At 45.9% G+C, this 27,774-nt stretch overlaps 1 protein-coding gene across 5 annotated transcripts in view; it reads left to right on the forward strand.

Moving 5' to 3' along the window:
* Positions 1–27,774, forward strand: part of MGAT5 (alpha-1,6-mannosylglycoprotein 6-beta-N-acetylglucosaminyltransferase) — a 337,363-nt gene that overhangs the window by 68,947 nt on the left and 240,642 nt on the right. The window contains exon 1 of one of the 5 annotated variants that reach the window (XM_082689326.1): positions 18,489–18,511. The exons of the other annotated variants lie outside the window; for them this stretch is intronic. The gene's annotated coding sequence lies outside the window, so the exon portion shown is untranslated. Of the gene's footprint in view, positions 1–18,488; positions 18,512–27,774 lie in introns of those variants that run through there. 5 annotated transcript variants of the gene reach the window in all.

Genomic DNA, 27,774 nt, shown 5'->3' on the forward strand with positions numbered 1-27,774 from the left:
AGCTTGTTGTATCGATGGTCAGCAGTCTTTTCCCCGTGGCCTGAGCAGGATCCTCAGGCTCTTAAGGTCCACTCTTTTATTAGTGACTGTGGCTGTGAAGGTCACATGTCTGTTACATTTTCGTCTTTGATCTCAAATGTCCCTAGAACACAGTTGCCATTGGTGTCCTGCTTAATGGAGGCTGTCAACCTCTGGGATTGGGCTGACACCTCTGTCAGTGGTGTGGATTTTTTCAGGCCCCCAAACCTGTGGTTCATTTCTCCACCTACCCGAGAGGGTGAGTTGACTCTGACTTAGCAGGTGCTCTACTACAGTCCAATCCTTGTTAGTCTTCAACTAACATTTTTGAACTTGACTTAGAAAAAAATTGCAAGTATGAATTTCCTTTTTCTGAAGAGTGATTTATCTTTTCAAAAGTTCTGAAATAGTCTCTTTTGATTTCAGTCTGGGCATTGTGTGTAACAGTTGTTACTGTTTTATTCACTTAAGTTAGAGTATAATTTTTAGAAGCTACTCTAGCAATGAGAGGGAAGAAAGATCCACATATTTTAATCATGGAGTCCGAAATGTCCCCTCCTACCCTGAGTTATCTCTAGTATGGGATGTGACTCATGGTTTTGTGATTTATATATGTAGGCTCCCTTCCCCTCAGGTACTCTCAGCTCCTTGTAGAATGTGTTTGCTTTAGCCTCATTGATTCTTAAATTTTTAGTACCTGCTACATTCAGTGAATCCCGTTGTAAAGTCTGCCCTTTTATTATTATTATTATGTTGTTGTTGTGTTGTTGTTGTTTTAAGTAGGCTCCAATGTGTGGAGTCCAATGTGGGGCTTGAACTCAAGACCCTGAGATCAAGACCTGAGCTGAGATCAAGAGTCTGTGGCTTAACTGACTCAGCCACCCAGATGCCCCAGGTTTACCCTTTTATTTATTTATTTTATTTTATTTTATTTTTAAAGATTTTATTTATTTATTTGACAGAGAGAGATCACAAGTAGACGGAGAGGCAGGCAGAGAGAGAGATAGAGGGAAGCAGGCTCCCTGCTGAGCAGAGAGCCCGATGTGGGACTCAATCCCAGGACCCTGAGATCATGACCTGAGCTGAAGGCAGTGGCCCAACCCACTGAGCCACTCAGGCACCCAGGTTTACTCTTTTAAATGTCTGTAATCTGTGCTCTCCTTTTTTGCTGGGATGTGTGTGCACACATATGCATGTATTTTGAGAAAAACTTCACAATGGGCTAGATGATGCCTTTCCCAGAATTGGTTTTATTTGTAAAGATGGTATTAGGGGGTGCCTGTTAATCTGTGCAGTGCTGGAGAAGATCCCCAGATCATATCTCTGGGCACTGGCTGGGATCCAGGCTTTGCTGTGTTTATCAGTGGCTTGCGTTCTCCAGCAAGTCACTTACTATGTCGGGATCTGAAATGAGCAGTGGTCTTGAAGGTCCTCTGCCATTTATTTATTTATTTATTATTAACATATAATGAATTATTTGCCCCAGGGGTACAGATCAGTGATTAATTAGTCTTACACAACACACAGCACTCACCATAGCACATATCCTCCCCAATGTCCATCACCCAGCCACCCTGTACCTCCCCACCCCCCAGCAACCCTCAGTTTGTTTCCTAAGATTTAGAGTCTCTGATGGTTGTCTCTCTCCTGATCCCATCTGATTTCATTTTTTTCTTCCCTCCCCCGCCATGACCCCTCATCCTGCCTCTCAAATTCCTCATATCAGTGAGAGCATATGATAATTGACTTTCTCTGATTGAGTAATTTCACTTAGTGTAATACCCTCTAGTTTCCATCCACGTCATTGCAAATGGCAAGATTTAGGGGTTTTTTGATGGCTACATAGTGTTTCATTGTATATAAAACCACATCTTCTTTATCCATTCATCTGTTGATGGACATCTAGGTTCTTTCCAAAGTTTGGCTATTGTGGACATTGCTGCTATCAACATTTGGGTGCACGTGACCCAAATACACTACATTTGTATCCTTAGGGTAGATACTCAGTAGTGTGATTGCTGGGTTGTAGGGGAGCTCTGTGTTACAGTGTTATGATTTTAAGAGTAAGAAAGGCCTGTTTTACTTTTGGGGAGTTCCAGGGCAAAAGGGCAAGACTATCTTCCTAAAATAAAAAAATAAATAACTGTGTCTGAGCTTGTCATTCAAGGTAGCTCCTCTTGGGCTCCTGTGTAATACTCTCAATGGGGCATTTTTTTAACAGTTGCATTTTCTTATTGTCTATATTATTCTATAACCTTTTTTTGGACATTTGTTTAGTCCCTGTGCCAAGCTATACGCAAAAAGCAGAAATGGAAATTTCCTCTGAGCATTGACTTGGTCCAGATTTGCCTTGTGCTTGGGAATTAGGACCCATGATGTTGGAAAGAATATTTTTTTCGTTATCTTTGAGTAGAGAGGACTTTGTGCTGTTGCTCACGTACTAGCATGGGATGTATGTATAAGGTTTTTTTGTTTTGCTTTGTTTTCAGATCTTAGGGTTAAAAAAATCTACATAATATCTAAGAAACTTCTTAAAACACTTTAATGTATATGTGTTTTCTTTTTGACTCAATAGAAGATTTATTTTCAAAGCAAAATGATCACTTAAAAAAAATGACAGCTGGGATTTCATAGTGCGCCAGCTAATTGTTTTTCTGTTAGGTGCAAAATTGCTTTTCCATTAAGTGCACCTCCTAATAAATGATAGTTGGTGCTCATGGATCTGTAGCTCCCCTCTTAGCTCTTAGAGGCTATGTCTCTTGTCTTAACAGACTAAGGTATAATAGTTGATGGGAGATACTTGTGTTTATTGGATTTACAAGAAGATTTCCTTAAGTCCTAGGCTCTGCCTCTGAATCTTCAAAATTACTCTCAAGGTAACATAGTTAATTCAGCAGCTCGATTCATTAATTCACTGGATGTTGATTGTGTTCTTGCTGTGCCAGGTACTGAGATGCGTGTGGGGTGGGAGTGAGGGACTGGGGGAGTCAGGGGTACGGAGATGAGTAAGTAGTCCTTGCCATCAAGAACGTAGCAGACTCAAGGGTTATGGGGAAAATATACCACAGTGTACTTCAGTCCAATTTTTAAAAGTCCTCTAAGCCCTTAGGAGTTGGGACATTTTTACATTTGAACTTGGATGTGATGTTGAGGAATTTTCTAGGTCAGGAAGGGCCTTCTAGGCATAGGGAACAGCATTAGCATTGGCAAAGCCATGCTAGACTTGTTCCAGAAATTGTGAATAATTTACATGGTAATTATCATTAGAAAATGCACTTTGGAAGGTAGATGGAGGCATTGTTTGGCCAAAAGAGAAAAGCTTGTATTTTCAGGTGGGTCTAACACTTAAAATCTGAGGTTTGGGATTAAAGAGAGATTATTGGATCTTCTGGTGTAACTTGGTATCCTTTGGAGTCAAGGACGATAGTGTCTGCCATATTGTTAAGGGAAGCAAGAAGAAGCAGGTGTGGAGAGATCTCTTGTTGCTGTCAGTAACTCTTGACATAGTCCCTGTAGGAAAGAAAACCTTGGTCTAGGATTCACGTGTAGCTGTTCTAACTGAAACCTGATGGCAGGGACTCAGCATACAGTTGAGTTATGTTAAAGTTGGCTGGGTTGGTGCTTGTTCTGCTCAAGTCTTGGGCCCAGGCTCCTTCCATCGGGTTGCTCTCCTGTCTCCTTTGTGTGACCCCAAGAACGGAGAGGAAAAAAGGGTGGGCGGAGGGGCCAGGGGAGAGGATGACCCGAAGTTGCACATGTATCTTCTCTTCCTGCTACACTGGGCAGAATTCGATCACCTTGCTGCTCACTGCAGGAGATGCCTGTGCTCTGCTCACTTTCTGATTCTATGGAAGACAGAAAACTGGAGGGGAAAGGAGCAATCTAACACAGCCCTTTCCAGGTCCTATTATCTGTAGCTGAAACTGTTGGTTAATTAAAAAGAGAAGTTTCTTTAAACTCTGTGTAAACAAGGAGGGAAGTCACAGCCTACTTTCTTGGAGTTCTTTGTATTAAAGAATGAAAGTGATTTTTATTTTCCCTGCCTCTTTGGATTCCCTGAGCCTGTTAACCATCCTCTGTGAGTTACCCTCTGTGAGCTTCACCATCACGGGCTGTGCAAATGCACTGTTAGACCTGCTCACTCCTTGTTCTCAAGGTCTCTTTAGCTCTGAAGATTTCCAGTGTTCTGACCCGGCGTTCCGCAGAACTGCCAAGCACCTGGCAGCATGTCCAGGAAGTTTGCTGGAGGAGGCCTTTTGCTCTTGAGTCCAGCTGGACGAGAGGCATGGCTGTGTTAGGCCATCTGGACTCCCTCCAAGGTGCCTGAGCTCTTTTGGGCATTTCCATCTAAAGCAGCCTGTGAACCTGGTGTTTCCTTAGTGTGGGTGAACACAGTCTACCCACCCTTGGCATTTATCTTAAAAGCAGTTGCTCGCAAACCTGTCTTGGGATCTGATCACCTGGAGGAGGGGCAGGTTTTATGTGTGGGTCCCTGTCCTCCACCGTAGTCGACCAAGTAAAGCAGGTTCTCAGGAGTGTGTGTAGGAGTCAGCTAGTAACACCTCCCTCATGTGGGTTTGGTGGTGGGCCAGTTTGGGAACCACACTGCTTTGTAAACTTTCTAACTACTTCTAACTCTTGGTAACTGCATTATATTTCCCCTTCCATTGAAGAGTCTCTGTTACAGCTTCACTTGTGTTATGCATTGGCCCATTCCTGACGCTCAGTAAGTATGAAAGAGACAGAAGTTGATTTTCTGAATGAGTGGTATTTGTGTGTAGCTTCTCAGCTCCCGTGAAATGTATTCTCATGGCATATTAAGTCGTCTTAAAACATTTTGGTTAACAGAAGGTAGAAATTAGCACACCAGGAAATGTTGCATGTGTATCATTTCAGAGAAATTAAATACTTTTCATATCTCCCAAAATTGGTGATAAATTTGAAAGTAAACATTAAATTCCATTCTGGAGTTTTTCCGCTAAGCCAGTGTTTCATGGGGGAAATCTTCGCCATGTAATTTGACTAAATCCACAGTGTACCGAATTCCGCTCCGTTCTGATCTGCAAATCCCTGCCTCCCTTTTCCATGGCTCACAGGAGGGCAGAATGTTTTCTCGGTTCCCCAGAGGACTGGGAAGCTGGTGTGTCCCAGAGGCCAGGATCTCCTAAGATGGGGCTAGAGTCTCGGATCCCATCAGGCAACATAGTAAAAGGTCTGGGACCAGCTGTTGATTGAAAGCCACTTTCTCCTTTGTGCCACCTGTGGACTGTTGGGCTGTTCTGTGGAAGCTGGATTTTTAGGGCTGGGTCCTGGCTGCAGCTATATTTTGTTTGCTTGTTCTGTCTTCTCCTTCTAAAAACAGTAGCCAGTACCCCCTACTTCCATGCACTCTGTGGGGATGGAGCATTACATCTCTGTTTAGAAAAACATAATGATTTTCACCCTTTACTGCATGCTGCTCCAACAACTCTTTGATGTCAGCATTCTAGGATTTCTGTCACTGTTTGATCATTCCAGTATTCATTCTGTGGTTTTCATTCCTCTAGTCATTCAGGATTTTCTTTGTAGGGTTGACCCGGGATCCTTTGCCTTTTCTGTTCTTCCCTTATTATTTGAACCTTCAGCCCTCTGGGGAAGGTTTCCCCAAAATGCTTTGCTTGGGAGATGTCTCTGCCTAATGGCTGGTATCCATTGTTGCTCATCCCTGCTGTTGGTGTTGGAGGGAAGCAGGCATTTTTGGGTACCAACTGGGTCTCTGTATGGGACAGCAGGATTGAACATGGTCCTTGCCCACAAGGAACTTCGGTGGTCTGACAAAAACTATGCCTCAATCGCAGTTGACTCTTAAAGCCATTGATGGACCAAGAGTATGTTTTGGAATACTTGCTGATTTATTTTCTGTCTCAGGTCAGTGCCTTTGAAATAAAGAATTGATTATGTAGTCCTGTGCAGAGAGCAATGTCTTTTATTTGGACCGTGATGTCAGTTTTAGCTGACCCTCCTGCCCTGCGATAAGGCTGAGGAAGTCATAACTTTGGGGAAGTATTCCAGAAACATGTGGATGTCTGACCTTGGTAAGGACATTGCTAATAGTCATGCTTGAAGGGTTTCAACAGATTTTGTGCCAAGGGAATTTTAGCCTTCAGCCCGAATGCTTCAGAGAAGGCTGTTTGGAGGTCCCCTGGCATCATCCCCCTTTGTGAGTTCTTCTGGAAATTTCTCTGACATCTGTGGTGATGCTGCCTTTCCAAGGGCACACCTGTGCCTTTGGACCATGGCAGTTGTTGCCAGTCAGTGATACCTCTGGTCTCTTTCTTTTTTTTTTTTTTTTTTTTAAAGATTTTATTTATTTACTTGAGAGAGAGACAGTGAGAGAGAGCATGAATGAGGAGAAGGTCAGAGAGAGAAGCAGACTCCCCATGGAGCTGGGAGCCCGATGCGGGACTCGATCCCGGGACTCCAGGATCATGACCTGAGCCGAAGGCAGTCGTCCAACCAACTGAGCCACCCAGGCATCCCTGGTCTCTTTCTTTTTTTTTTTTTTTCTCCATTTAGACACTCTATCCTTCACCCCTTAAAAGTAATTTGGTGCAGTCAGATGTCCTTCAGTGTCACCTCTGTTATTGGCCCCTCTTCATTTATTCATTTACCTAAGGAACCGTTGAGCACTGAATGCATTCTAGGCCCTGTTCTCATCCCTAGGGATACAGGGCTGAGCCAAACAGATGAGTTCTCTGTTCTCGTGGAGCTTCTGTTCTGGCCAGCAACATCAACAGGGTGATTTCAGAGTGTTGTCTGCCTGTGACAGAAAGAGAAAGGTAAAGAGGAACAGGCAGTTCATAACATGGTCAGGGAAATGATCGCCGGCCCTACTCATGAGTTGAAGAGGAGCCCACGTGGAAGGGACTTGCCAGGCAGCGGAGAAAGCAGGCAGTTGAGACACTGAGAGGTGGGAGTGAAATGGCCCTTTCTGTGGGGGGGACAAAGGGAGGCTGCTGAGAGAGCCAAAGGCCGGATTTCCCTGGTCTGCATGTGGCCAGAGTGAGGCATCTTCACTTTCCCTGAGGGGCCGTGGCAAGTCACTGGGATAAAGAAGCAGCCCCCAGAATGCCGTGGAAATGGCCTCGCCTTCCCGTCGCTGCCAGTATTCAGGGTGAGCTGCGTCAGAGGTGGACTCTGGAGATCCACAGGCCAGTGACAAATTGCATTTCCTTCCTAGAAGTGACACGGCCTGCCATCTTCACTGCCTTAATAGATTCGTCCCGCACAGTCAAGGCCTTTATCTGCCACTGCAGAAGCTGTACTTGGTGATTGTCTTGACTAGTGGAGGTGCTGGGGCAGGAGAGTTGGGGCTCCTCTGGTGGCATGCCTGTCCCCGGGCTGGGATTCACTGGGGTTCCTTTTTAACTCTTGCTGGTGTGGTGACAGGAAGGAGAAGGGGAGTGCAGGATGCCGAGACCCACTCACTGTTCTCTGCACTCTCCACGCTGTGCCTCTCTTTCTGTACCCTCCCCTTTTTCCTTCCCCAACCGGGGCCCTTCTTAGTTTGCCTCTCCTCCTCCCCTATAAATTATTCTAAGGGCCATAAAGACTTAAAGGTCACACTCCATGTAGCATAATAAAACACATGTCCCCGGACTTTAAGTTATAACACAGCCTGGGTTTTCTATAAACTACTTTGGCTTTTGAACACAGAAAGATGGATTTACACCTCAATTTGGGGGGCCTCCCTGTTGTATTTATTTGTTCTACTACCTTTATTAAAGGCTTACTTTGTGCTTATGCTTACCCCTGGTGCTGTTTCCCAAAAATGGAGTGGATATGGTCTTGGCCTTTGTAGGACCAGTCAGATCTTCCTGATGTAGGCTGACCTGGAAGCCAATAGGTACAGCAAAGTGTTATGTGATAATAGAAAGGTGGGCTCTGTGGGAGCACCACGATATGTCTTTGGGGAGCACTAAAGAAGGAGTTGTTGACTGTCTTTCAACTGATGGAATTTGGGGAGTGGGATGTTAGAATCCTCCTTAATTAGGCTTTGGCCATAATAAGCAAATTGTTTTTGCCATGTCCTTTCTATTGAGAAGTTTCTTGGCGCTCCTGGTTTTTTCTTTCTTTCTCAGAGAACCAGTGAACAGGAGAAAAAATGGGATGACAGGGAGAGTTGGAGGAGAGTAAGCAGGCAAATGCCCTTCCAAAGCCTCAGGAGCTCCCTTGGAAGAGAAGCCACTGTCTTCTGTGGCACCCAGTCAACCTCTGACAGTTCCAGTCGGGGGGAACAATTTTTATGATTTGTCTTCAGATCCTTTTCTCCTCTTGCCTTCAGGGTGACCTGTGCTTGTCAGATCCTCTGAGGCGCGTGTTACTGTCGAGTGAGGTAACAGCTGTGCCATGCTAATGAGAAAGCTGAATGGTGGTTTGAGGTGGCCTTGGTGGCTACCAGGCGCCAGCATCTCTGTGGGCTTGATGCACTCAGGAGCCCGCGCTCTCCAAGCAAAGTGCCTGCTGCTTGCTTTTTTTCCCTCTTCTTTTCTTTTTTCATTATTAATAGGAGAACAGTGACTCCCCATCCAGAAGCCACTGATGAACACTCAAGCTTAAATTGCTCCAGGCTAACATGTAGTTTGCTTTTTGTAATACAAGCTGCTGGCCTTGGGGATGGTTGTTAAATTATTTTCTTTTCTATGATTATTAATATAATAGTTGATGGATACTGATGAATCCATGCAAATAGTTTGATGCCATCATCATCCTTATCACTGTCATCACTGAGTGCCCCGTAACCACCTACCCCCACACCTTGGACTTGCCAGTGACTCGCATCTGTGTGTTCCTCTTCTCTGCCTTCCCCTGACTCCCGCCCCAGCAAGCACTAGCCAGGACTGGAAGTTTATCCCGCTCTTGCTCAGCTTCTGTACCCTGTGGCTGGCCCAGGGCTCAGAACCCGCAGAGGAGCGCTGCTGGCAGTGTGGGCTGCTGGCTGCCGGCTGGTACCACCCACCTCCCTTTCTCTTTCCCTTTTTTGTGAGTGGGTAGGTGGAGCATGTCCTGGGACTTCCCCTGTTTGGGAGATTAGTAACATCTCAGAGGAGCTAGGACCTTTTAAAATCATTCTTTGTCCTGTAAGTCCCATTGTTTTCTTTATAACAATGTTTTGTTTTGTTTTTTTGGTCATGCTCTCTTTGCCATCCTGAAAACAGGTGATAAATAATATAACCTACTAGTACAAAGAAGTAAAAAAAAAAAAACAACACAAAAACAGTGCCATTTCCTAGCTAATGTAAAACAGAAATGAAAATAATACATAATCAAGAAGGTTGTTCATTATCTAAATGCTTGTGCCTGATTATATTAAGAAGACAAAATAAGGTAGTCAGTTAGATAGATCTCTGAACTTATGGGTAAAATCACCTATAAATGTAAATTGCAGATACGGGGTTTATTTGATGACTTATATTCCAGAGGTAGTCACCGGTGATAGGAGGTTTTTTTTTTTAATGGTTCACAGCTTTGTGGTAAAGTTCAGAACAAAACAAAGTCTGTTTTTGGCTCATTGTATGTGATCTTTGTATTCTGGGAAAATTTAGATTATGTTCAAACTGCAGAAAGTCCAGTGGGTCCTAATCAGAGCACGTCGGAATCCCTGGCAGTGCTCGTCATTGAGAATGCATATTCCTGGGCTCTCCCCATGGTTATTCAGCAGGTATGGGGTGGGGCTCTGGAATCTGCTTTTTTAGGGAGCATCCCCAGTCATTCCAATGCAGTTAGTGGGTCCAGGTACAGGCTTTGACTCACCAGTTGAAACTGTGCATCTTTATTTACCTTGAGCGCTCTCTGAGGGATGGTCTAGGGAAAGGGGCCACCCTTGTTCTTTTTAATATTTGTTAAGAACAGTTGGTCTTCCAAGTTAAGCTATGGGTCAGTCACATGAGAAATGATGAGAATTTTGGTGGGTCCCATAAGATACATTTCTAGCTCCATGATTCTTGCATTTAAAAAAAAAAAAAAGTTTTCGAGAAGCTGGGGTGATGGAAGCATTCAAAAACCCTAGAGTAGATGGGTTCTGGGAGGCATGAAAGTATGAGGAGGCCAGGGTGCATTCTGGAAAAGGGCAGGCACTAGACTGGGCTCTGTCGTTCAGCACTTTGCTGCTGTGATCTTAGGCTTCATTCCACCTCCTCTGAAGGGTGACGGGACCTCTTTGACTCTCAAGAGCCCAAGGATCTTCAGGCTGATATGACCCCCTTCCATTAAAAATACAGAGAAATTGAAAAAACACTGCATATTGACAGTTATATTGTGTGACTGCCTCCAAGCTAGATTACATTCTTCTGCTTTTAGAAGAATGAAAGCATTTTCGTGGCCCCTCAGAGTTCTATGGGTCCTAGGCACGGAGCGTGCTGAGCCTTACGTGTGAGTCGACCTGGCGCCTTCCTGAACACGAATTTCTTCCCCTGAAGAAATGAGATATTGGTACTCTGCACATGTGTTGTAGGCATTAGATAGGACATGAGCAAACCCTCTAGCATATTTTCTACCTGGCGCAAATTGGAGCTGTTGTACAAGGGCCAAGAGGAAACATTCCATGTCAGAGCGAGCCTTTGTACAGACATTTGTAAAAGGATCAAGCTTGTCCTTTCACTGCTTGATTTTTCTTAATTAATCATGTTTACACAGAGATCCTTTTCCCTCCTAATCTTCCTTCTCCTTTGCGCCAACACTCATTTCCCATATCCTTGTGATTCCCACCATCTGTTGGGTTTGACACCCCTCCCACTGCTTGGGGAGGATCATGCGGTCACGTATGCATCTTTTGAGGGAGAGTGAATGGAGATGCATTTGGTCTTACTACTGGTGGGAGGATTTTTTCATCCCAGTACCAGAAATGCGAATTTCTGCCTGACCTTGTTCTACACTGTGTCTCCTCCTTCCCAGGCTGATGACGTCCGCTACAGGGAAGGTGAATTGAGAGACTGGAAAGAAAACTTGGGTGTTGGCAAGTGGTGTGCTACCCTGGGCTTATGGAGAAACTTGGCTAGCCAGAACTCAGTGAAGGAAGAGAAACAATGTAAAATGGAACATTAGGGAACCATCTAGCTTGTAGAAAGGAGATGAAAGGGTATACCTAGGGCAGGGAAGCTAGGAGAGAGCGTCAGGGTAAAGTGTGGGCCCCCACGACAGGGCCCAGGAAATCACTATTCCTTAAAACCAAAGACCCCTGACTGAAACAGGATCTTTTAAGATCATCTGATGCTGCTCTTGGGTGGTAAACCCACTCAGCATCTCATGTACAAGTATCTCCTGAGCTCACGATAGGTGCCAGGCCCTGGGACACTGTGGCACAGAAAGGCTGCCCTCAGTGAGTGTGTCTTGTTCAGGAAGAGAACCACATGCTGCATCAGCAAACCAAGATCAGGTATTGCTCTGTGTTCTGAAAATGACAGAGAGGGATAGAATGAAAGCATGTGACGGGGGTTTGCTTTCACTAGCCTAGGGTGAGACATGTTTGAGGTGAGGCTTCAGAATGGGAAGGGACCGTCATGCGTAGATCTGGAGAGAGGACATTCACAGCAGAAGGGCAGCAAGTTCAAAGGCCCTGAATCAGCAGCAAGGCTCAGGGTGTTGCCCGAGAGAACAGGTGGCCAGTGTGTGTGCCTGCTAATATGTAGGGGAAGAGAGGAAGGAGAGGCTGAGGGCTAGTCAGTGGCTAGATCACGTAGATCATGGTCCACTGTGGAGTCTGAGTGTAGCTGGAAGCCCCTGGATGGTTCACACTCGGGAGTGACATCTGGTTTATACCTGGGAAGGATGGCCAAGTGCCCTGCGCAGGGTGAAGGCTGGAGGGTGGAGAGAGTGAGCAAGGCCAGGGCTGTGGTCTGGGTGAGAGGTGAGGGTGGCTGGGCCTGGGATCGAGGTGGCAGAGATGGCAGGACACAGTCAGATTCAGGATCAATATTGGAGGCGGGTCTGATGGAATTACAGGTGGGTTAGATACGAAAGGTGGGAGGGAATGAAGAGGATGTGCGGGCAAGCACTAGGGTTTCGTTCTGGCACCCATTACCAAGCTGATGCGCGTCTGCACAGAATGACCGGCTCTGTTAATGGGCTGGCCGTGCTGTGCATGGTCCTCGGCATTCCAGTGGAGCTGATGAGCAAGCACTTGGACGTTTGGATCTGGTGGTCGCCACGTGAGGGGTCCAGGCTGGATGTACGAATTTGGTATCCTGGGATAGGGTGCACACACTGAAGGAGAGCAGAGATTAGAGGTCTGAGGACAGAGCCTGGGATGGTTGGAGTGTGTGTGGGGGGGTCCCAACAGGATGAGTTTGGGAGAAAAGTCAGCCAGGGAATTGCTGCAGTGTCCTGAAGGCAGATGAGTGAAGAGGAGCAGTTCTATAAATAGAAATACCTGTAGATGACCGGAAACCAGCAGCCTAACATGCCCTGAGAAAGAGTAGTGATTAACAGGTGCTTAAAACGACGATGTTCTGGGCCTGGAATGCTGGGAAAGCTACCTGAAGAGCCTCTTCCTAATTGAGGAATATGATCCTGTGGCCTGTTATATTGCCTTATATTTGTGGTGGGGATTATTGGCTTTCGGAGCAAAGCCCTTTGACATTTATGGACGGAGTGTATTCATTATTATTAAGAGGAATTCCCTGAAACGAATGTCAGTTCTTTTTTTTCCCTTAAGCTTTACGCTCTGAATTACCATAAAGTTTATTTAAGGAGCTTGTGATTGGTGAGAGGAAAGAGGGAAGGGTGGTTTCTAAAGCTTCTCATGGCCACTTCCTGCCAAATCTCGGCATCCTTTCAAGTCTAGTAGGGAAGATGGATGTCCTTTGTAGATATAAAGGAGCCCCGGGATGTAGTGGAGATGGGCTAGTAGGGGTGGGCTAGCTCCTTCCACTCAGGCAGACCCTCTCTTGATCTGTAGCGTATTTGGAAGGATGGGGGTATAGGAGTCTCCTCTTGCTGCCGTAACAAATACCCACCCTTAGTGGCTTAAAACAAGACAACTTTGTGTTCTGGTTGTGGTGGTCACAGATCTGAAGCAGGTCTGTAGTAGGCTGAATGATGCCTTCCAAAGATGTCAACTCTAACTCCTAGACCCTGTAGTTGTTCACCAGATGGAAAGAAACTCTTTATATAGGTGTAAATGAAGCCTCTTGAGATGGAGAGAGTATCATGGATTATCAAGATGGACCCTCCATGGCATCACAGATGTCCTCACAAAGAGCAGCGGAAAAAGGAAGGCTGAAGGCAGACGAAACAGGAGTGTGACCCATGGAGACGGAAGGAGATTGCCATGACAGTGTCACAAGCCAGGGAATTCTAGCAGCCATCAGAAGCTGGGAGAGCCATTCACTGTTCCCTCAGGCCTCTGGTAGGAGCAGGACCCTTCTGACACTTCATTTGAACCCACTAAAGCTGATTTAGGACTTCTGAATTCCAGAACTGGGAAAGAAACATTTCTGTTACATTAAGCCACAGAATTTGTGGTGATTTGTGACCAACAGCAGTGGGAAATGGATACAGAGTCTCACTGTGTTCTAGGGGAGAAAGTTACCTTGCCTTTTCAAGCTTCCAGGAACTCCCCCATTCCTTATGACCCCCTTTCATCTTCAAAACCAGTCTTTCCTGACACTTTTTATTGATTGATGCCGAAACCTAGGATTGAACATTTGTTGACACTTTTTAGACATTGACTCTTGTGCCTCCTTCATGCACATGTAAGGACCCTTATGATGACAGAGGACCCACCTGGGTAACCCAGGATAATCTTCTTAAGGTCACCAATTAGCAGCCTTAATTCCATGTACACCTCTAATTCTTCTTTGTCATGGAAGGCAATGCATTCACAGGTTTTGGAGTAAGGACAGGGACATTTTGGGGGACAGCTGTTCAATAGTTGTACATAAGGTGAAGAAATAGATCTTCCTGGGAAACCTGACTCACTCATCTGAGGTTCAAGGCCTGGATATCCTCCTCCAACTATAGGAGCTGGCCAGACGTTCACATTTGGCCTCCAGATTAGGTTTTCTCAAGGCACATGGCAAACCCCCATGATGATACAATAGGTCAAAAAAAAAAGTTGCCTTCCAGAGACACTGATCATTTGCTTCTGCTAGGCTCAACTGTGATTTTTAAGAGCCTAGCAGTGAATGACCTTGGAAGGCCCTGTCTTGTACAGTTGTCACTGAGCTCAGACAGTACGCCGCAATGATCTGTATTGTTTGTGCTTTGCTCCCTACTGTCCCCTGCTGCCACCAAGCCTGCAGGCTTGGCAAAATGACTTTCCACAGCTCAGGGAAGTTGTAAGGAGAGGGACTAGCTTTTACTCTATTGCCTTGTCGCTTTGTGGTCGAAACTCAATAAAGGTTCACGAACTGTAGCTGGATGGTGTGGCCACACCTTGTTTGAAGGTGAAAAGACCTTGTGTTCTCTTTCTAAAAGATTTCATATTTGTCACATTGTCTCCTAACCCTATCAGTTTTGTTGCTGTCATTCTAGTGAGGCCTGCCTGAGGAAGATAAGTGAAGGATCACCAAGGACACAGCAAGTCAGCACTTAGAAGCAGTGTTTTCTGAATCTTGGCTGCTTTTTTTTTTTTTTTTTTAGGTGCACCATTATTTTCCAAACTTCAGCCAGTTTTTACCACGTCTCTGTGATCACCTCTATGTAATTAAAATACTCATCTTCAAATTTACTCCAAGTCACTTATTTTTAAATTTTATCTCATTCTAATTGACAGTCTATACAGATTTAGGGATCTGGTATGCTTGTGCATGCTAATATAAATACTTAACAATTAGAGTGTCTATATTATGTGTGCCATAGTGTAAATGCACCACGCTCAGAAAAAACCTGTGTTAGACCATGCTGAATTTCTCAGGAGCCCAGAGCCCCAAGGAAAATAATCTTTGAGGATCAAGTCATCAGCCATACTTGTGTTAATTTCAGCAGCTAAGGGGGTGGCTAGTTAACCAGTTAAGAGCATTTCAGGTAAGGTAACTATCAAGCAAGGAGTAGACATACCTTTATTCCCAGCAAGCAAAATGGTGCAGCTTCTTGTTCTAGTATTTGCAGTATATACATAACATGTATATATATATACATGGCAAACCTTCATCGTTATCTCATTTGGGAATAAAACTGAGGAAGAACTATTACTTCTGTATGAAATGTTTAAGAAGTGGTGTCAAAAGAGAAAGCCTTCACTAGAGCCATGGTAAGCCATGAAACTCAATAGTCAAGGGATGTAAACATTTAATAAACATAACTCCGTTATTTATTTGGTCTTTCTTGGCTGGACTTTTAAAAAATATATTTTATACCATGTTCTTTGTTTTAATAAAACTTTATCTGACTCTCAGTGGCTGATGAAAATAAAAGATTTAAATAACAGAGGATCAGTAAGGAAACTCCCCATTGTTGGGATCAGTGTCCATTTTTCCAGGTGTCTTGAGAGCAGGGATGCCTGGCGGTCACTATTCCCTCAGTGTGGAGGAAGCCACATCCATGGAAAGACCAAGGCCTATCCTGCTACCCTGTGTCACTGGGATTTCCCTGTCTTCCTCTTTCTATTGCTTTGGGGTTTTTGTTGGGGTTGGAGGTGTGTGCGTGGTTTTGGCTTGTTTGTACAACATCATAAAACACCTTCAAGTGATTAACTTGATTCCTGGGTCTCTTCTTGCCCAGCTTTGAGAGAGTGTAAAATCAGATTTCTCTGGACTTGGGGATCATCCCTAACTTCCTCAGAAATTAAGGACCTTGTTTTATGTGGAAAATTATGAGCAAGACTTGGGATTTCCCATGTTAGCAGTCTGTGTCCCTTTTCTCCATTACCTTCCGCTTCTCCAGAAGTACTCCTTTATGATTCTGTTGTGATCTATCAGACTGTTATTTTTTAGGGAGTGGAATATGCCAGTAAGACCTTGAGACGTGCATGTCTGTTGAGTGATGGTGGTAAACGGACCTGCTGGAAAGCTGAGTTCCACATGGCGTAGATGCTGATTTGCTGAAGCAGATGCTTGTGTGAAATACTTGACATCGAGATAGTGTTTTGCTCCCTGGAAGAGCTCTGCCTGGACAGGCCTTTTGAATATTTGCATTTTATTTCCAGAGAGTCTTTGCTGCTGACTTGGGTAAAGGCATCACATTCCATACCCCATCACTTCATTTTCCTGGAGGAGAAAAAGGCAGCCAAGTGACGGGCAGGCAGCAAATTGGACTACGGGGCTGAAATTGCAGGGCCATAAATAGGTGGTTCGGGGCTGGGAGGAGTGCTGTTTTAGCTAATCAGATAGATATTGGCCGGCTTTACAGAGGTTAAACACATCTGGGTAGTGAGATGTGGGAGTGTCTCATTTTAAATCTTGCATTCTGAGATGAAGGTGTCCTTGTCCGATGCTTTCGGGTCCCAGCTGGGCCCAAACCCCATCCCCACCAGCTTCTGCCCGTGATTCTGTGAGCCACCTCTGAGCCACACCATGAAAGCCAAGATGGGAGGAATGGATGAGAACCTTCGAGTCTTCAAGAATTAAAGCAGGGAACACACCTGAGCCAATATTTCTTTCTTTCTTTTTTTTTCTTTTTTCCTTTTTCTTTTTAACAAATGAGGAGTATCAGGAAGGGTGAAAGAATTTGCCTCAAGTCACACCACCAGTTAGTGCCTAAGCTGCCTCGGTACTTTGTCTAGAGTAGCCAGCATCAAGAACCTTAGAGCCACCTAACAGCCAGTCCACGTTTTGATAGAGAGTCATTGAGGCAAATAGTCACTTAACTAAGAAACTAGTCCCCGCGATTCTACTTTTACTTTTTATTGACATCTAATGCATATGCAGAGAAGGACTCCTGACAGGTGGGTAGCCTGGCGAAATTCCACAGAGGGCACACTCTCACCTCACCACCTGGGTAGACAGGACGTAGCCCGAACTTCAGAAGCCCTTGGGTGCTCCTTTCTGGTCACTTCCTGTCTGTCCCAGCAGCCACCGTCCTGACCTTTAACAGTGCACATTACCATGGTCTTTGTTGGTGTTCTGTTTGTAAAGAAGCTCCTGTAGTGTGCACTGTTTTGTGTCTCGCTTCTGCTCAGTGTTTGTGAGCTTCGTCCATACTGTATAGTCGTGGACCATCCTTTCTCATTGAGGAGTGTCTGCTGTGTGAATATGCACATTTATCGATCTATGTGTTGACCTGTCGATCCGTTCTGCCATGGGGGCCATTTGGATGATGTTCAGGTTTTCAGAGTTAGGAACAGTGCTTCTGGAAACACTAGTGTGTTTGTCTTAGGGAGCATGGGTCTACATGATGGTTGAGTATCTGCTGAACAGTGGAACATCTGGGTCACAGCGGGCATGCGTGTTCTGCTTAATGAGATACTGCCAGTTTCCCTGAAACTGCCAGGTGTATCAACTTGGACTTTGGCCAGCAGTGTATGAGTGCCTTCCTCCCCTATATCCTCGGTACACTTAGCATTTCCTGTCCTTTTCACCTTGGCCATGCCAGTGGGTCTGCATTGCTGTGATGTGGGGATTTTAAGCTGACCCTTTATATTGGGTTTTGAGGGACTTGGTTATGGGCTTTTGTTTTATGCTTATCATGGACTTTGGAATCTTCACTGTTTTTAGATCATGACCTTAGAAAGGCATGATTATTTTAAGTTTCCAAAGAGGCTGATGAGTTCTAACAGCCTTCATGGTCTTTCAGCTGTTCTGCAAGAGAGAAGCTGGTGGAGTTGGTGTCTTTGACGAAATAACATTCTGCACTCACCATATGTTTGGTTTGTTGAAGTGAGAGCAGCAGAAATCAGGAACAAGGTCCAAATCAGGCCCGCTTAATTTGGCCTGGCGGAATTTGTAGGCATCAAACCTAGACACCTAAGAGTTCTCCACAGCGGAGTCAGCAGGTGAAAGATGTTAAGCTGAAGCTTGTGCACATCGAGGTCCTGAGACCAGAACTTGATTTGCAGCTTTGGAGTGGGAATTTCCCTGCTGTAATCGCATGTACGTCCAGGACAGAGGGGCTGCAAAGACAGAAAATGAAGATGAGATAGCTCAGAGCCACTTGACGAGTGAAAACACTACCCGGGGGTTACTACTTCGTCCACGTTTTTTTGGTTGGTTGAGGCAGTTTTATGATCGAAAGAATTTACTGTGGACAAAAATTGGAGCTTGGCTGGGAAACAGTGCTGGTCCGTGAACTGTGCTGGGAGAACCGGCTTTCCTTCTGTAAGCGGGTAGTATGAGTCATTTTCCGGCTCTTGTCCTGAGCATTTCACACCCAGCCTAGGAAGGTGATTAATGAAGACAGAGTTGGCATTGTTTTCATGCTGCTGTAGCCATTTCTGCGGTTCACCTAGGCACTGTCTCAGGTGTTCCGTGAAGGAGGGTGATGGGAGTGGGGGGCAAGGTCTCTAGAGTTGTGATTCCTGTACTTGATGGCCCTTGAGCTGAGGGCTGGCCCAGCACACTGGAGCCCTGGTCTGCCTAAGGTAGGTGTCTCGCTTAGTACATTGATGCTTTTGCCAGAAAATAGAGCCACTGTGGGCTTAGCAGAAGACTGCCTTTGATAGGGTAATGGGATGCTGTTTCCTAGGATCCTGATGACTTGTTTTCTCATTACTTACTCTGTGGATTGTGTTAGGAGGTGGTTGGCCCTTCTGGGAGGAGAAAAGTCCCTGGAGGTTGTTAGGATCCTCAGGGGCCCTGTGTCAATCATACCCAGCATGGTGTGGGTAAAAGTCAAATGAGTATCTGTGTTTTCGGGGTATGACTTTCAGGAAACTGTTATTACTATTACTACAAATGTGACATTATATTGGGTGGAAGAGGATGAGTGTACCTAAAGGTATGTGTGTGTTTGTGTGTGTGTGTGTGCGTGCGCGCACGTGCACATAATGTAGTGAATGTGTTTTTGTAGCTGAAAGGAAAGAAAGAAACATTTTTTGAGCAGTGATAGCTGCCCAGGACTGTGCCAAGCCTTCACATTTTCATATTCTCTCATTCTTTCTTACTCGATGCTCCATTTTCTGTATGTGAAACTGAGGCTTGCCAGGCTTCCTAATTTGCTAGAGTATTCCTGGGAGAGCCGCAGGAGATTGGTGTGTGGCTAGTGAAAAACTGAGCTGAAAGCTGTCCTTACAAGGAAATCCGTCAGGGAAAGACACTGCGCCATCCATCAAGGCAGCAGGTACCCCCAGCAAGGACATTGATTAAAGTCTTCTATTTCTGAAATTTGGTTGAGTTTCAGGGCTTCCTGCATTACCGTGGCTACACCCAAGACAGGTTTGGTCACTAAGACTTCCTTGTTTTTTAAGACAAGCCTGGGGCTTCCTGACCCACTGGGGATTTCTGACTTGTATAGAATGAAGTTGGGCTCTTACCTAACCTCTTGCTGAGAGAAGAGATCCGTCAGTGAGCTTGCGGAGTGCAGGAGGACATGTCTGCACTCAGGCATGCAGAGCACAAGACCAGGCATTTTGTTGGCTGAGGGGGGAAAACATGGAGGATTGAAGGCAGAAGATGGAACATGACTTAGAAAAATGTTTTTATACCTTGCCCTTTCCCAAAAGGATCTGATATCTTTGCCAGAAGTTGTGTGGACTCAAGATCTGGTTCACAGGCAGGTTGTGTGCATAGAGGGTGGGTAAGATAGGCCACCAATTCACGCTTACCGTCACTGCTGGCTCCCAGGAAGGGGAGCGGGGAGCGGGTTCCTGATTGGCCTTTTCTACTTACTTTTCTCAAGGAAGCATGTCTGGAGGCATCTGGGTGGCTCAGTCTGTTAAGCTTCTCTGCCTTTGGCTCAGGTCATGATCCCAAAGTGGTGGGATGGAGTCCCGCACTGGGCTCCTCAGCAGCGAGCCTGCTTCTCCTTCTGCCTGCTGCTACCCTGGCTTCTGCTCACTCATGCTCTCTTTCTGACAAATAAATAAAATCTTTTTTTAAAAAAAAAGCTTATCAGACTGGACAGTGGTAGTGTTCTGGATGAGGGCAATGATGCGCACCAGTAACTTCAAGTACATCCCCAGTACAGTTCAGAGAGAGTGGGTTCACACACCTCACAACAGATCACACACCGCACACCTCTTCACGTGTTGCCACACTGTGCGGAAGAGCTTGTGGCTCTCTAGAGAGGCCGCTACCTATGACCAAACTGTTGATTCATCGTCAGTCAGCTATTGCCACATGCCAGGCCACTCCGGCACCAAGTGGCTTGAAACAGGAAACCTTTTGTCGGTGTTCCTGGTTGTGCCGTTGAGTGGTTCTTCTGGTTGCAGCTGGATTCACTCGCATAACCAGGGGTCCGTCTGCTGGTCTTAGCTGGGCTTTCTCATGTATTTGGGGGGTTGGCTGGCTGAGCCTGGTCTCAGACGGTCTTGGCTGGGACAGGTGGACGGCCTTCCACATGGTCTGCCCTCTGGCAACGGACGAGCCTGTCATTTTTGTGGTTTTAAGAGGTAAGCAGAACCATGCAATGAGAGCCTTTGGATGCCCAGGTTCAAAACTGATAAAAACTGGACTTGGGCTGCATGTTATCAGCCAAAACAAGGTGCAGGACCAGGCCAGAGGCAAAGGGTAAGGATAGAGACTCTTCTTCTTCTTCTTTTTTTTTTTTTTAATTTTTTATTTCTTTTCAGCGTAACAGTGTTCATTGTTTTTGCACCACACCCAGTGCTTGATATAATCCGTGCCCTCTCCAATACCCACCACCTGGTTCCCCCAACCTCTCAACCCCTGCCCCTTCAAAACCCTCAGATTGTTTTTCAGAGTCCATAGTTTCTCATGGTTCACCTCCCCTTCCAACAGCATGGAGGACAAGGGGAGATGGAGAGGAGAAGGGAGTTGATAGAGACTCTTCTTGATGAGAGCTGCCGCAGACTCTTCTTGCAAGGGACATGGGTACAGGGAGACCCTTAACCGGAGCCATCAGTGTAGTCAGTGTACCTCAGTCTTTCTACTGTTCATTCATCCCATAATCCTTGGGGTTCCTCAACAATCCTTCATTCTCTTATTCCATTCTTCATGCATTAAAACTCAGGAGGGACTAGGTACCATTTACTGTGCATAGTCTTCAAGGAAGTGTGAGATACCAGCCCTGCCCTGCAGAAGTTCATAATAACCAAAGGGGTGGGAGAGATGGACAAGAAGGTGGCCAGGAATGAGAGAATGGGAGTGAGCCTGGAAGTCCATATCCACAATGGGCTGTGAAGCCAGAGGAAGGAGTTCACCACATCTGTGAGTGGGGAGCAGCTTCCCAGAAGAGGAACGAAGTCATCCAGGAACTGGGAGCAGGAGATGATTGAAGAGCAGGGTGGGAAGAGGGTGCACAGCAGCTGTGAGCCCCTCCTACCCGGGGGACGGAGGACCTTAGGAGCTTCTAGAATGCTTGGTGGACTGTACGGGGTGAGAAATGGCACGAACTAAGGTTAGGAGAGTGTTCTTGGGCCAGGTGGAAAGGCCTGCTGTCAGGGGCTCAGACATCGTTGATGGCCAAGAGGCAATTGTTAGCAAGTTGTGTTGTGTCTTTGTTTTTGTTTTTCCCATCCTTTCCCACCACATCCATGAGTGACTCATGCACTGAGTTTAAGGAACAGACAAGAGAGCATGATTGTTGTAGCCTGATGCTCTTTCCTCATCAAAAGGAAGAAGACAGGACAGCGTAGTTCTGCGGATTCCAGATCGTGGGCTGAGGTGCTCTGGGGGGATCACAGGAAAGTCACAAGGATACCATGGGATTTTACCCAGTTTTGAGGAAATCTGCTCCATCTGCCAGACATCACTTAACTATTACTGTTGAGCTGTTTGGACCTAACTCGTTAGAAAATGGAGCTTTTACTATTTCCTTTTCCCTAAGAGTATCCTGAAAAAAAACTATCACTAACAGCGCTGTCAAGTGAGGAAGTTCGAGTCTGGGACCTCTGGTGAAGTTGTCTAGAGTAGTTGGTTAGAATTGTGCCCTGTCCTCTTACTAGAGGGGCGACCTTGGGTGATGCATGATTTTGTCTGACCTGTTTTCTCTTCTGTAAAGAGTGGCGATGGCTCTCTCCCCACCCCCTGCTGGGTTATTTGAGAGGAGTAAGTGAGTTTGTATAAGTAAAGGGCTTTTGGTGGAGCCTGGCCAAGTGTAAGCCACCTTCCTACCCTTGTGAGTTCAGCATCGCCACCATAACTGGACTCTTGCCAGGTCCATTGTCTGTCTGTGAGAGCACCACCAACCCAGCAGGGCTACCTCTGTTGGCGAGAGGAAGGCCTGCAGGAAGTTCATGAGCCTTTAGCAGCAGCTAGGACTTGCTATTCCACATGAGACTGGAGGCTGAACTGGGCATGGCCGCCCATCCTTGTTCCCATCCATAGGATCCCACCCCTCCCCGCCCCCCAGCCTTTCATGTCAGGAAACCTATGTTGTGAACACAGCTGTGGTTTCACAGCGATGTGCTCAGGCATGTGCATTCACATTCTGTGCCTTTCCTGTGTCCTTCCCCTACCCCCACCCCGCTGCTCCAAGTCAAATGACCGATCTCTATAGAAAAGGGCTCAGATGAAAGGAGCACTAGCTGATGCCTCTGCCTTGTCATCTCATGCATTCGTGGACAGGAGTGGGAAGGCCTGATGATGTGGTGGTGGGCAGACAGGGAGGTGCTCCTGGAGTGCCCGCAGATCCTCTCTGCACACCAGGTAGGCTTTTGTCGGTAGTGGTAGGCTCATTTGTGGCAGCTCTTGTGGCTCATTGTCCCCCGTTTCTAGTTGGCCTCCTCTTCTTTTTTCCTGAGGGCCTCAGGTTGTAATGGTGGATTCCGTGTGTGTGCGCGCGCGCACGCGTGTGCACGTACACACACACACACACACACACACGCACTGTGAGCCCGGGGGATGCTGTTGTGTTTTGTGTTCTGTGGCTGCAATCTGCCCACTGTCCTCTTCCCTCTCTCTTCATCAGTCAGTCCCCTGTTGTCCAGGGAACTTTTTTTCTTTTTTCGTCCCAATGTCACTCTGCTTCTGTCTCTGACTTGTAGCTGGGAGTTGGCCGTGGCCTCATTTCTCATTCTGGTCGTGTTCCTTTTGGATTCTGCCAAATCTCTTCTGCATTTGTTTTTCACCTCAGCACTCTATTCTGTCAGCAGTTCAGTGAGCCCTTTCCAAGCTCATTTTTCCCCATTTGCTTTTTAATTAGTTTTCCTCTCCAGCCTCTCCTCTCTGCACCTCCGTCCCGCCGTCCTTCTGTGGATAAGCAGTCCGTGTCTCACGATTTCTCACCCGCTGTTACGAAAATGTGGGTCGGAGCAATGCCAGTCACGCTTGTTTCCAGGCTTGGGGCTTTGTCTTGAAATTTTCAGTGTGATTCGTTTGTCATCTTGCTCTGGAATGAGGCGTGTGACCTGTGTGCACACATTGCATGGCCTCTCCCTGTGGAGTCGTTGTTGGAAAGGATTTGCGTTTTAAAGATAAAGTGCTCTGAGTGTTAACCTGTGTCTTTAAGTCTTTCAGAAGCCATGAAGCCAGACTTTATTTTATAGATTCAGGCACAGTCTCTGAAACTCCTGAAATGTTAAATAACTGTTAGTGTCTGTGTATTTTTACTGGATATACAGACTCAGACGACCTGTGATTCACAGTCCACAGAATAACCAGATTCCCAGGCCCGGTAACGTTCGAGGAGCAAGATTCTCATGCAGCCTGTTTTCTTGTGCAGCGGTCAGAGCTCTCGGAGGCATCGTGTCGCGGGCATGTCCCGTCAGTGTTTCAGATGAAGTTCTGATTTCCTGTCATTTTTATTAGCATTTTCAGGCAAAGTCAAGTAAATAGTATCTGCAGGCCTGTATGTGATTTTGTATCTTTGGTTTTGTACCTTTCCATGAGTGTTCACAGGCATATGCACAGAGCAGAAAAATGATCCTTTCTGGACTGTCTGCTTGGGGTGTAGGGGTAGAAGGATCCCGTCAACATCCGCCATATGCAGTCACCATAGAAGGTGCTGAGGATTCAAGCAATAAGACCCTGGTGCCGCCTTTGAGAAGTCTGGTCTGGGGAGATAAACACAGAGAAAGGTAATTTCATCTCATTGTATTGGGTCTTGTAATGGCATATGGGACCAGAGACCGGAGTAGGTGGTTCCTTGCGCTGTGCTGGGGTATCACCAACATTACTCTATGCTGATAGGTATGATGGAGACATTTTTAGGGCTTTACCAGACTTCTCTCCTCTTCAGTGAGCTGCCCTCATGCCTCTTCAAACTGTGAATGAATAGCACCTTTTGTGTGTTCCAGGGAGTAGCTCAGTCACTCGTTTGGTTACCAGCCTGCTAGGGTATAGCCCGAGAGACAACACACACTGAGTACTTCTTCCACTGCTCTGCCAAGAGTCCCTGCTTCCCACGAAGGGGAATGACTTCCCCTGCGGAGACTTTCTGTCCTTGTGATCTCCACTTGAAGGCATGTTACTTAAGTTTAATGCTTTTCCCTCCTTCCGAATTGCTTAGCTGCAGCACTATCACTGATGCCTATAGCAGAATTAACTCCATGCAAAAATGGAGGAGGTGGATTTTGGCTCTCTCCATGCAAGATTGTTAAGAGTTTTGCAGGAGGGAGAAGCAGTGACCCTACAATACTTGTGCTTTCTGTTTATAGGTATGGGACAAAAACTATCTGGGAAACGAGAGTGTTTACAATCACCTTATTGCCTTTTTCTTCTTCTTCTTTTTTTTTTTTTAAGTAGAATATCTTTTTTTAATACCCAGACCTGATTTTCCACACTCCTTTACTTTGGAGTCAAATAAACTTGGAATCAAATTCTGTCATCATTTACTTGTTGGGTATGCTTGGGAAGTGCAGTTAGCTAACTCTCTGAACCTCATAGGTAAAGTAGGGAGTGAATATTTCAAAATGATAATTAAGAATGAAATGAGATGGTATATGCAGCGGAGGGTCTAGTAGAATTTATGCAATCATGGGTTTGATACTGAGTGCCTAATATTTAGTGGGAATGATTGCTGAAACAATGTGCTGTTGGATGGCTGTGTTGAGATCTACCTTGAAGGAAAGCACCAACACCACGTGCCCTCATTGAAATCTTGAAGTACTTTACTGTAGGAGTGAACTAAAATGCAAAGCAAGGAACACAGATGTTTAAAGTCTGCATTAGCTTTCATGAAGGATTGGAGAACCAGGCCCCAGTTACTCCATTCCTGCCAAGTGCCCCTCACAGAAATGAGTTCAGTGTTAGCAGCTAGTCCCATTTTTCAGAAGATACTAGAAACCTAGATTTTTATGTGAAATTTCCTTGTTTTTCACATGTTGGTAACTAATTAAAAAATAAAGAGTCTTTCTGACCTGATTTCTAGTCTAGCATCAAATAACAAGGGTATATCCTTATCAATAGAAGTGTTTGTTGCTCTGTCCTCCCTGATTCATCACTTCACCACAAAGCACAGCCCTGGTCTTCCACCCTGGTCTTCTCTCCTGCTGAAAGCACACATACCCAGGGTCTGGACCTCAGGGCCTTATTTCTACTCTTCCTTGTGAATCTTGGGCTGCAACAGTAAGAGATTTGACCATGGAGCAGTCATTGTCTGTGAAACGAAACAATTGAAAAGGCCTATGCTGGATTGAGCTCTGGGTATGGTCTTTTTACAACTCCATTATAATCGCTGTTGGCACTCAAACCCAAAAATTAAAAGCTGAAATGGTGAGTTTTAGAGAAGTGCTATTCTTGGCGGGACCTGCATTTATATCCATTCTCTGCATGGTCTAGCACTGATGAACACGCAAGCTCAGAGCTACCAGTTCTGCCTAAAACAAACAAAAGTTGCACCCCTCAAAAGACATAGGCACTAACCCCTTTGGTTAGTAGGTTGTTTTTAATAGCCTGTCTTCGGGAAAAGCTCAGCCATAACACCTCCTTACCTTTGAATTTCACTGCATGATTTCAGGGGGTATACCGGGCAGGGGGGCTTCCTCAACAAGACAAGGCTCTTGGCTTCCTCTAGGATCCTCTCTAGCTATGATTCTCTGCAGCATCTCATGTGGCCTCAGAGTATTTCTGGTTCATGATGGAAACTGCACGTTCTTTGGTCAGTCCGTGTGCTCTGGAGGGGAAGCTGCTGGTGTTAATGGCTTGTCTTGGAAATGGCTGTGGAGCATCACAGGTGGGAAGGGGCCATGTTTCTTTTTTTTTTTCTTTTTTTTTTTTTTTTTAAGATTTTATTTATTTTATTTATTTGACAGAGAGAAACCACAAGTAGGCAGAGAGGCAGGCAGAGAGAGAGAGAGGAGGAAGCAGGCTCCCTGCCGAGCAGAGAGCCCGATGCGGGACTCGATCCCAGGACCCTGAGATCATGACCCGAGCCGAAGGCAGCAGCCCAACCACTGAGCCACCCAGGCGCCCCGGGGCCATGTTTCTTTTAACCTAGACTAGGGCACCCATCATTGACTTTCACTCACCTGCCACCCATTAGAAAGAGGAAGACCAGACTGGCTTAAAGGCTCAAGGCAGGGAAGAAATGGATCCAGAAAATACTGGGCTCATGGTGGTGATTTCCAATTGAGAATAACAGCACAAAATTGGAAGGATTTATACAGCGGGAATAATCTTTCTGATGAAAGAGGAAACGTTGGGGATATTTTAGTCACTGTTTCAGGGCATAGTAATAAGAATGACACAGAATTAGTGTGGGATCAATCCCAGCAGTAGCACCTGCTGTTATAGTGTGTGTGTGTGTGTGTGTGATTATGTGTTTGTTTTTAGGAGGGTAGGGAAAGAAGAGGAGTGAAGTGGAAGTTAAAAAGGGTGTTCCTTTGAAGGGAAGTTGGGAAGGGGTCTTAGTATTACAGGGTCAGCTCTTGGCCGATTGCAGGGTAAAGAAGGGCCCCAGTTAGAATCCTCATTTTCTCTTGTGGTGAGAGCGGCCTGATGTCATCCAGCCAGAAGGTAACACCAGTGCCTTTCCCCAGATAGACAGCTGCCATTTCCCAATTGCATTTGAGAAATTTATCATTAGTAATTAGTGGCCTCTCAACGTGGTTCCTCTTGTCGGCTCTGTGAAACTTGATCTGGGCCCCTAAAATCTTTTTCCTTTGTAGCTGGTGCAATGCTAAATTTGGCCCATAGAGGGCGCTGGAGAAGCACTGCAGCGGGGAAAGGGTTTTCTTACCTCCAGCTCTCTGGGAGGGCTCTTCCAGAGGATGTGTCTGGTCAAGTAGCCTATTCCAGCGGCCTCCAACAGCACATAGTGGCCGGCAGCTTCCCCTGGCATGCCCTTCTGTGATTTTGTGGCAGAGTATCTCCGTTAAGGTACCTCTTTGCAAACCGCTTTCTTTGGTACCCTAGAGGATCCAATTCCAGATTTGGCCAGCTGGCACCATAGTGGCTCCTGTGTCACCTAGCAAGTCATGGTTGTATCCTTTCTTACAAAACCAGGATCTTCCTCCTGGGTGGGGCCTCTTCCTCCTGTGTTCTGTTTCATGCATTTCATGCATGGTGTAGTAGCTGGTCCACCACTATGCTCTAGGGTTCCTGGCATTACTTCTTGCTAGTCCATCTCTTGTCATTCCAGTCCCTCGTTGGAGTTCATAGTCGTTTATATTAAGATTTTCACATCCAATTTTCTTGTTCAGTTACTGTGCGATTTCCATCGCCTGATTGAGCTCTAAGTGATATAACCCACCTGGAAAAAAAAAATATGGTCAGGAAAAATTGCAAAAGACTCTGAAATAAGCAAAAAAGAATTATATAATATCTAGTGCACCCTTTGGGGTTT

This window comes from Mustela nivalis, assembly GCF_964662115.1.
Source record: "Mustela nivalis genome assembly, chromosome: 11".
In the NCBI taxonomy this organism is placed as follows: Eukaryota; Metazoa; Chordata; class Mammalia; order Carnivora; family Mustelidae; genus Mustela; species Mustela nivalis.